At 45.6% G+C, this 9,864-nt stretch overlaps 1 non-coding gene across 1 annotated transcript; it reads right to left on the bottom strand.

The window, feature by feature from the left end:
• Nucleotides 1-9,451: 9,451 nt before the first annotated feature.
• On the bottom strand, nt 9,452-9,614 carry LOC150017085 (U1 spliceosomal RNA). The gene has a single exon (XR_016510391.1). It is a non-coding gene; the product is annotated as a U1 spliceosomal RNA (small nuclear RNA).
• Nucleotides 9,615-9,864: the final 250 nt, after the last annotated feature.

Raw genomic sequence — 9,864 nt, 5'->3', positions numbered from 1 at the left:
TAAAGGCTTGGGAAAGGGGCCTTTATAGATGTGATTAAATTTAGGATCCTGTGATGGGGATTATCCAGGTGGGCCCTAAATGTCTCTTCTAAGAGAGGGACAGGGGAAGATCTGATGCAGACAGAAAAGAGGGCAGTGTGAGCACAGAGGCAGAGACTGGAATGATGCAACAGCCAGTCAAGGAATGCTGGCAGCCACAAGGAGCTAGAGGAAGCAAGGAACAGGTTCTCCCCTGGAGCCTCTGGAGGGAGCCCAGCCCTGCAGACTCCTTCATTTTGGCCCAGTGATACTGATTTCAGGCATCTGGTCCCCAGAACTGTAAAAGAATAAATTTTTGTTGTTTCAAGCCACCATGTTTGTGGCAATTTGTTACAACAGCCATAAGGAATTAATATTCCTCCAATATGTGGAAATCAGCAATTTACATGATAAGGAGCCTTGAATGGAGCTGGCACCTGAGGTGGTCAAACAATATGGTCCCATAGTGCCTGTCCTCCATTCCCCAGCTATCTCCTGCCTTTGCTTCTCTCTTCTACCCTAGACAAGCCTCCTCAGTGAGGTGAAAAAGTGAGGAAATGCTTATACGGAAGGGTGGTGGTGGTAGGGATGAGGGTGGGGAGAGGATACTTCAGGTGTGTATCAGTCCTACAACCACAAAAGTGAGTACCTTTTTTCTCCTTGTATCCACATATAAACACTTAGGGAGAGATTCTGATTGGTCTTCCTGGGTCAGATGCCCAACCTTTGGACCAGTCACTGTGTCCAAGGGTGGAGCTCAGTGCTGTGACTGGCTGCCTTTCAGAATCCCATGCAAGGTGGGAAGGATTGTGCATCACAGGAAAGATAGGAAGGTGAGGGAGAACAGGGTGTTATACTCAGAAAGAAGGTGGAAGGGATGTTGGGCAAAGCAACCAAAATCCAGATAAATATGTATTTGCTTTGTAAGTGGAAAATTATAGTCTTTTTCAGGCTTCATAAACTTTCCCTGACTCTGTCTATGAATTTTTGAGTCATAGCCAGGATCTTAGACTTAGAATTTGAAGAAAGTCACCTGGACCAATCTCCTCATTTTCATAGGAAACTGAGGCCCAGAGCAGGAAATTAACTTGGAGCTCACGCAGCTAGGAGGCTGCAGAGTTGGGGCAGGACCTAGATCTGATCTTGGCCCAGTGCACTTTCAGCTCTTCTGCCTCTGCCAGCAGTTAGCACACTACCTACCTCCAGTGTCTGCCAACTTGAGTCTGGCCCAGAGTCTAGGCTGGCTCTCCAGGGGTCTTTGTCTCTCTCTCTCTCTCTCTCTCTCTCTCTCTCTCTCTCTCTCTCTCTCTCTCTCTCTCCATCCCCCCACCTAGGAAGGTGCCTGTGGGGTAAGATGCACTAGGACTGGACATTTCAGCCCCAAAGGTGCCACTTCTATCACGTGACTTTCACCCCCAGTTTCTTTACCTATAGATTAAGGGTAGAAATTCTACTGGAAAGCTCTGCTGTGAGGATAAAGTGGGATGTGTCTGAAGTCATCAGCCCTGTGAAAATAATAATATTCTGTACATGTTTGTCAAGTTTACAATCCCTGGCAATGGCAATGACCGCTTAGTGTCCAAAGATCCCTGTCTGCAAGACCTCAGCTTGTTTAAATGAATTTTCTTCGTTTTTTTTTTTTTTACCTACTTGAAAGCTGTCTGCAACTTTGTCCTTCCTTTTCTAAGTCCATGTGTTAACTAGGCTTTTCTTCACCTTATCATTTTGTTTTGATATTGATCAAGATCAAACCAGATCAAAATGTTGTTTTTTTCCCTATCATCTGCTATTCATTCCTCTTTGTCCCCATCTAATAAAATAGCAACATTTTTCTTTATTCTCCTCTCTTTTGCAATATCTTTGAAGACTGGTTTTCTGTGCCTTTTAGGTACTCAGTTCATAAATTATGTTCCTTTTTTTTCCCTTTGATTTTCTGGTTTTTGTCTCCCTAAGCCTTCACCTGTGTACCTTTTATTTCTTCTGAAAAAGAAGGCTACACTTAAAAAAAATTAATCATTATACTGCCTACAACAATGCACAGGTCATGAAAAACAACCATTAATTGGTGATGATGACAGCTAGTTTAGGGTTTTGGTTCTCATGAATTCACTCAACCTTGAATTTACATTGAAGTTTTGTTGGTCTGATTTAGGGAAGAAATGTTTTGGGTGTAAGTCACAGAAAGTTGGGCTTTTGAAATAGATGTAGGGGAGCCGCCAGCTGTCTGGGAAGTCTGGGGAGTCAGTCTGGGGAGCCCAGGCACTTAGAAGGGCAGAGATGATATGATGGACCAGCCTGGTGATGACAGGGCTGCCACCACTGCTGTGAAACACCAGACACCCACTTGCCTGGCCCCACTGTCAGACATAGGCAGGAGGCCACAGGCAGGGCCACCTTGCTGGCCCTGAAAACTGGCGGCTGTTGCCACCAAGGCAGGATCTTCACAGTCCTTGCCTCTCTACTTCTCTGTGGGTTCCAGGATTGGGTCACACACCCTTGTCCCAGCTTCCATGGTGGGAGGCAGGCTCTGCTGCCCCCAAGAATAGCCATCAGATGTATACGGCAGAAGCCGCACTCAGCACCGAGTGGTACAGTATGTCTGTGTGTCTGTGTGGGGGGTGGGAGCTGTGGGTGTGTAAGCGGGTCATCTGGCAGAAGTGCCAGTTAAAACTTCCTGCGTTGTTACTGAGAAGGTGGGCCAATGGGAAACTTGTTGTAAGTATGACCCAACAGAAATACTTCTAAAATGCTGTTGGTTTGTTTTCTGAAATACTAATATAAATGTTGGCTATGACATTAGGCTATCTGGAGTGAAGCACACATTCACCATCCCTTAAAAGATCACCCTTTCTAAAACCCCCAGGCGAAGCCATGCTGTGAATCCAAGCTGTCTGTTGGTAGTGCCAGGCCTAGAGCTGATAAGATTTAGGAAGTTGTGAAGCATGAGCCAAGACCAGCCATTCATATGGAAAAGCCACTTGGGTGGAAGTTGGGTGGGGTGGATTCTCTGACTATCTCCAAGGTGAGTCAAACAGTGTTAGCCAAGTTGATGGAATCTCAGATATGGTACCAACCTGCCAGCTCTATGAGGGGAGGGCTTAGAAAAGAGACAATGGCCTCTGCTTGCCTTGATGCCAGACACTTCACTTTCTTCCTTTACACCACTGGTGCCTTTCAAGTGCTGGAGCTCAGAGGGAGTGAGTATGAGTAGGTGAGTCTGTGTGCAGGTTCTTTAAGAGGAACTGCTTGGGGATCCAGAAGTTTCTTCCACTGACTCAATCCCCACTGGTGTTTGCAGCCAGAAGTTGTAGGGACTTATCTTCCTGGCTGGGGGGCCTGGTGTGGGGCTTGGAGTCCTCACTCCTGAGATATCCCTCCCAAATTTTTGTCCACCACCCATGGGTGAGGGACCGGCCTGATCTACATCTGTGCCCCCCCCCCCCCATCCGTCTCATTGGATGTGGCTTCTCTCATTCCGTAGTTGTCAGACTTCCATTCAACTTGATTTCTGACAGTTCTGGCTGATGGTTGTTCTATATGTTAGTTGTAATTCTGATGTGGTTGTGCAAATAGGCGAGGCCATGTTGGCTTACATTGCCATTTTGACCCTCTTTCTAAGTATGTTCTTGAACACTGGGCTGATCTTGGGCCTATGAGTCCTCTGATCCATTACTTAGCTCTTTACACTGAGAACTGATCTCTGCTGTGATTCCCAGGCTCCCAGGTCACCTGGCTGTGTGGAGCCCATGGGCAGCACTGTGGGATATTGGAGGGTGGGAGGAAGGGAGAGGCCAGGTGTTCTTTTCCTTCTTTGCCTCATGACACATCTCTGGCAGCATCTGTGTCTTCCTCATTGCTCAGCATCTGCATGATAGTCCTCTGCTCTCTTAGAACTTCTAGATTGTGGTAACACTGCTTTCTCCCTTTGCCCTTCCAGCCTAGGGGTGATAGTGGCTTCCTAAGCTCTGTGCCACCTCACTCTCCAGTGCCGGCTCCTCAGTCTTCCATCACTTTGTGCATTAGCGTCTCCCTGTTGTAAACACGTAGATTGGTTTCTGTTTCTTGTTTGGACCCTGACTGATACAAAACGCCTCTTATTGCTGCATCTCCACACTGCGTGTGATAGGTAGGGCAGGCACTGTGACTCCCAAAAATAGTTACAGAAACTGAGACTCAAAGACAGAACATAATATGTGCACAGTGACTACCCTGTAGGAAGTAGACTAGAACCCAGATTTTACCCCACTTCTGATAGTCTCAACCCCATATAGGATGCAAAAATGTACTGTTTCTATTTTAAGTGGTTTTGGGTAGAGCTTGGGGATGTGATGAGGGAAGGGACTAGGTAAATCTCCCTGCCCCCAACTGTCCAAAGCATGGGTTTGACTAGAGCTATACCTAGGTACTTGAACATTTGGAAGAGAGACCTAGTACAGCAGGCAGGGTGGAGGGGTAGATGAGGTTCTGTTAGGAGCCATATTGGAAAACCTGCCTAATAGCTGGACTATCTTCTTAAGGCAGTGGGAAGCCACTGGAGATTTGTTAGTGTGGGCACAATGTGATTGGAGCTGGGTATAAACGTGGAGGGACCATGTTTATGGAGAGCTGGAAGCAGCTAGGCCTGCTCTCAAGTTGCCCTGGCCACACCAGGATAAACAAACTGCAAAATCAACTTATTTCTTTAAAACGTTTGTCTTGGCCAAGGGCTCTATTTATTTTATGGTCTAATGAAAGGAGTGGAAGGTGGGGGTGGGGGTGGGGTCTGTAATTATCACAGAAGCGCTGTTCCAGGGGAAGTAAGTGGAATGTCCAACAGGAATCAAATGTGTCCCTGGACTTTAGATTTAGGCCACTGGGTTGTTTAAAATAAAGATTAATGACATTTTCTTGAAGATACACACATGAATTCTTTCTCTTACACATCAGTACACGAATTGATAGAAAAAGAGCATTAAAAATGCATGAGAAGACTTCTACAGATGGCAATGAGGGAATAGCAGTTTCCAAAATGCCCCTTCCACTGTAAACACCTAGAAAATTGGGCAAAGTTGCGAAGTTTACTTTTTAAAAATGCATTACGAATATGCCCAAGGCTCAAGAGAATGAGAAGAAAAGCCACAGACTGGGAAAGAAATATTTGCAAAAGACATATCTGATAAAGAATTGTTATCCAAAGTATACAAACAACCCTTAAAAACTCAACAATGATAAAATAAACAGTCTGGTTAAAAAATGGGCAAAAGACCTGAACAGACACCTCATCAAAGAAGAAGATAGCAAACAAACATATGAAAATATGCTCCGCCTCATATGCCGTTTAGGGAAATGCAAATTAAAACGACAGCGAGATAGCACTACACGCTTATCAGAATGGCCAAAATCCAAACACCAACACACCCAGTGCTGGCGAGGATGTGCAGCAATAGGAGCTCTCATTTACTGCATGTAGGAATAAAAAATGGAAGACACTTATGCTGATTTCTTACAAAATTAAACATACCCTCCCCATATGATCCAGCAATCATGCAACCCAAATGAGTTGAAAACATGTCCACACAAAATCTGCTCACAGATACTTATAGCAGCTTTATTATTAATTGCCAAAACTTGGAAGCAATCAGGTGTCCTTCAGTAGGTGAATGGATAAATAAACTAGTTATTCAGTGCTAAAAACAAATTAGCAATCAAGTCACAAAAAGACATGGAGGAAATTTAAATAGATATCACTACAGTAAAGAACCCTGAAAAGGCTACATACTGTATTATTTCAACTATACAACACTCTGAAAAAGGCAAAACTATGCAGACAATAAAAAAGTCAGTAGTTGCTGGGGATGAGGGAGGAGGGAATTGATAAGTAGCCAAAACACAGAGGAAAGTTTCAGGGCATTAAGACTACTCTGTATGATATGTCTGTCAAAACCTATAGAATGTACAACACCAAGAGTGAACCCTAATGTAAACTATGGACTTCGGGTGATAATGGTATGTCCATGTAGGCTCATCACTTGTAACAAATGTACCACTTTGGTGCAGGATGCTGATGGGGGGTCTGTGCATGTGTGGGGGCAGGGAGTTTATGGGAACTCTGTGCTTTCTGCTCAAGTTTGTTGTGAGCCTAAAACTGCTCTAAAAAAATAATATTTGAAAGGAAAAGTATGCCCACTACTCATGGATTTAAGGATACTGTGAGCATAATCATGGGAGAAATTAATGATACAAAAATGAATCAAATGGACTTCTGGAGTTGAAAAATACAGTATCAAGTGGGCCACCCTGAGGCTGTCTTCATTCATACTTAGAGTAGCTGAGGCCCTGTCTACAGCATCATAACATGTAGGAGAGAGGAGAAAGTTCTGGGAAAGTGCATCCAGAAAGCTTCAAGCCCTGCAAGAAACTCTTATTGCCTCTTTAAAGGAGACTTGAGTTTTTTCTTTTCTTTTTAAATCCTCAGTGATTCAATAATTGCTACAAACTGTGTTGAAAAGGATCATGGAATATTGCTTGCTGGTGTGATGATGAGGATGAAGATATTGGTGAGGATGATGATGGTAGCTTTTTCTGTGACATACCTACATCCAGTGTTAGGCTCTTTGATGGGCATGTTAAATGCTTCATCCGTAGTCATTACAAGTCCTACAAAGTAGGTGGAATTTTGCCATTTTACAGATGAGAAAACTGAGGATACAAAGGGTTAAATGTTAACACTTGCCAATAGTCCTACACTTGGGTGGTCTCTCATTCTCTAGCAGTAAGAATTTTTCAAAACATGCATATGCATGCACCTCCATTTGTCTATTTATCCATAAAGCATAAATTAGTTTCATGATCATTAGTTAATATCTCAAGGCACAAAATATGCCTACGGCAAGGTTTACTGTGAATAATAGCAGATGTAAATCCACATTTCAAATAGTCTTCTTGACAATTTTTCATACATTTTTTTTTGGCCAATTGCTTCTCTGATGTGATTAGATCAACATTATTTTTACCTCATAATTTGGTTGACGAAGAGCTTGTACCAGGACTGAGAGACGTTTCAGCTCTGTCATTTTTCATGTCAACTTGAGGTTGAAGCTACAATTTCTAATTGTGGTTTTTTGGGGGAGAGTAATTCAGTTCAGCCTAGATAATGGTACCTGTGAATTCACTGAATGAGGCAAAGGTAAGCTGCAGCGGGACAACACCCAGGAAGCCACCAAACCTGAGTGGGATGCTGCAGACGTTCCTCCCCTGCTAACCAGCCTCCCTTACCCTTACCCTAAGTCACAGAGACCCTCAGAGGGGCAGACGGAGGCAGGGTGAGGGGTGAAATCTTTCACTACACATTAGCAATGCTTCATTTCCTTCTTTTTGTTTAGACTTTAGAAGTGTGTAAATAGTCCTGAAGGCTTCCAGCCCTGGAGAGCTTCATCGTGTACCCTCTCCTTTGAACTCTATGGTCGTCGGCAGCCGTCCGTCTCGAGAGACGATGGTGTAGCTTCTTAAGTGTCTATCTGCACCGCAGAGAATGGTTGTGCAGTCCGACTCCGGAGTGACACGGTATCTGTCTCCTCCCGTGTTGAATCGACATCTTACGATGACGCTGGAGTGTCCTCTCCAGTGAAGTTGAAGCTACAGAGCCTGGGCAGGGTGATATGGAGGGTCTGCTGTTGCCCATGCAGCAGACCCCCCCTCTCTTCGCAGCTGAAGGATCCAAGGGAAAGACGGAGTCAATACAGCTTGGCTTCAGGTGCGCCGCAGGAGTTGCCGGTGTTGACTACAACGTCAAACCGCCTTAGGGACTCCGGCTCCGGATTTTCTGTCGGGGTTTACTCCCCTAGCCTTTCCCCTGAAGAGGTATGCCGCAAGGCAGCGGAGGTTTTTTGGAGTCAGAGTTTTCCTTCTCTGGAACTCTATGGTAGACCTTGGCTAAGCAGCGGTGCTATGATCCAAGCATGCTATTGGCGTTTCTCTCTATCTGTCTGTCTGCCTTTCTCTGTCTGTCTCTCTGTCTCTGTAACACATACACACGCTCCTGTGCTCCTTCCAAGGGAGACCACCTTGGTGTCAGTTTTCCTTTTCATTTTATTTTAAAGCAGACCCCTTTGGAAGCAGGAGTCAAGGCCCATCTGAACTACTTTTCTTCCTCTTCTCTCCCATGTTTTGTCTCCTGCCCAAACAAAAACAATGGCCCTGAATTTACGAGAAAAGCCCTTTTGTGGGATGGAGAACGTGAAGCGTTTACATCTTTTTTTCTAGAAAGTACTTGCATCTGGCTTGATTTCATTCCAGCCTACTTCCCTGATTCTGAGGGACTCAATCAACGTTTGTTGAATAAATGAAGGAAGGGAGGAAGGTAAGGAGGAAGAAATGCCCGAGTGTTTCAAGGCTGCATGAGGTGGTTGGCCAAAAGGCAAGCTGAGATGATGGACTGGCAGGACTTGGAGACAGACATGGGGGCCTCAGAAGTCCTCGAGCACCCACCTTTGAGAATTAAATGACATCTAACCTTGGTCAGCGTTTGGAAGGACACTTTTTGTTCAGAAAAGAAAAACGTTACAGTACACTGTGATAAGACCATTTCCTTTCTCACAGCGTCTCCTTTAATGTCAGGTCTGAAATATGAAGTCATTAGGGGATATTAAAACAGTGCTGACAAACTAATTAACAAAAGACATTACGCCGGATGGGCTCAATTTATCCTTTTTAATGGTTCTTATAAATGGGTGCCGCCAATTAAAATTAATAAAGATTTACCAGCGATTGCCCAGTGTACATTGCTAAGAAGCGCTGCTGAAGGTCGGCTTAAAGTCAGCGTTGTAGGAGCTACAAGTTCAGCTCTGGAGCGGCAAGTCCCCTGGAGTCCCTGCTTTTGTATTTCCTCCCGGCTGGTTCTCCTTCAGCTTCTTTCTCGGGCCTTTCTACCTTCTGCTCTGAGCTGTTAGTACATCTCCACCCCCACCCCCGCCCCCTACCATCAGCTCCAGCCCATCCTGGGCAGAATGAGAGGCCCCAAAATTAAAAACATAAAGGGAAGAATAATACGCTGCTCCTCGTCTTACACTAGCTGGTCTGATCTGTATCATCGCATTTCTGCTGTCACTTCTGGAAAGTGCCTTCCGGGTTAGTTTAGCAGAGCCCAAGTCTTGAGAAACACTCCCTCCAGCCAAGCTTTCCTGGCAGCCTGCTCGGTGTCCTCAGAATCCTGGGTGACCCAGCAGTGTGGGTGCACTGATGCCATAGGCCTGGGCCTGAGAACGGTGCCTGAATGAGCTGACCCCAAACTCAAGTGTGCTCCCACTGGGCACAGTGTGGAGTAAGGGGGAGTGGCCCCTCTTCAGACATCCCTGTGGTCTTGCTTTATGCTTTAATCAAGAGTAGGTTCCTTTCATTTTTCATCAGAGAACCACTAGTGGGTGTATCTCTCTCTGTCTCTCTCTCTTTTTTTTTATAAGTGAGAGCACAAACGCAGTCCCCCACTACCACACATTATACAGCTGAGTTTCCCACATTCGGGGAAATCACAGGGGCCAGCACATCGGGAGGGTAGTGGATAAGCCCCACCCTGGGTAAACCTCCTTTGTGATCATGGTGTCTCCCCCGCCAGTAAGTGTAACTGGCGTCTCTCTTACAGCAAGGGGTACCCAGGATGTCCAGGAGGACTGCGCCCCATTCTGAAGCCCTGCCCCTCCTTCCGACCAGCCTGGGGCTGAGTGGCTGCTCTGCTGTAACTTCTTATCCCACATCCAAGCCTCTTCTATCCCACAAGTGGGCTGGCCTTGGCTCTGCTCAACATCAGCCCCCCTCCAGGATGGTCATTCAAGGACTGGGGCCAGGTGACTTCCTGAAGGAGGTCTTCCTTGG

Source organism: Furipterus horrens, unplaced genomic scaffold (assembly GCF_987537825.1).
Source record: "Furipterus horrens unplaced genomic scaffold, mFurHor1.1.pri manual_scaffold_3, whole genome shotgun sequence".
NCBI classification, from domain to species: Eukaryota; Metazoa; Chordata; class Mammalia; order Chiroptera; family Furipteridae; genus Furipterus; species Furipterus horrens.
The sequence above is the reverse complement of the archived record's forward strand: the minus strand, read 5'-3'. Positions and strand labels throughout refer to the sequence as shown.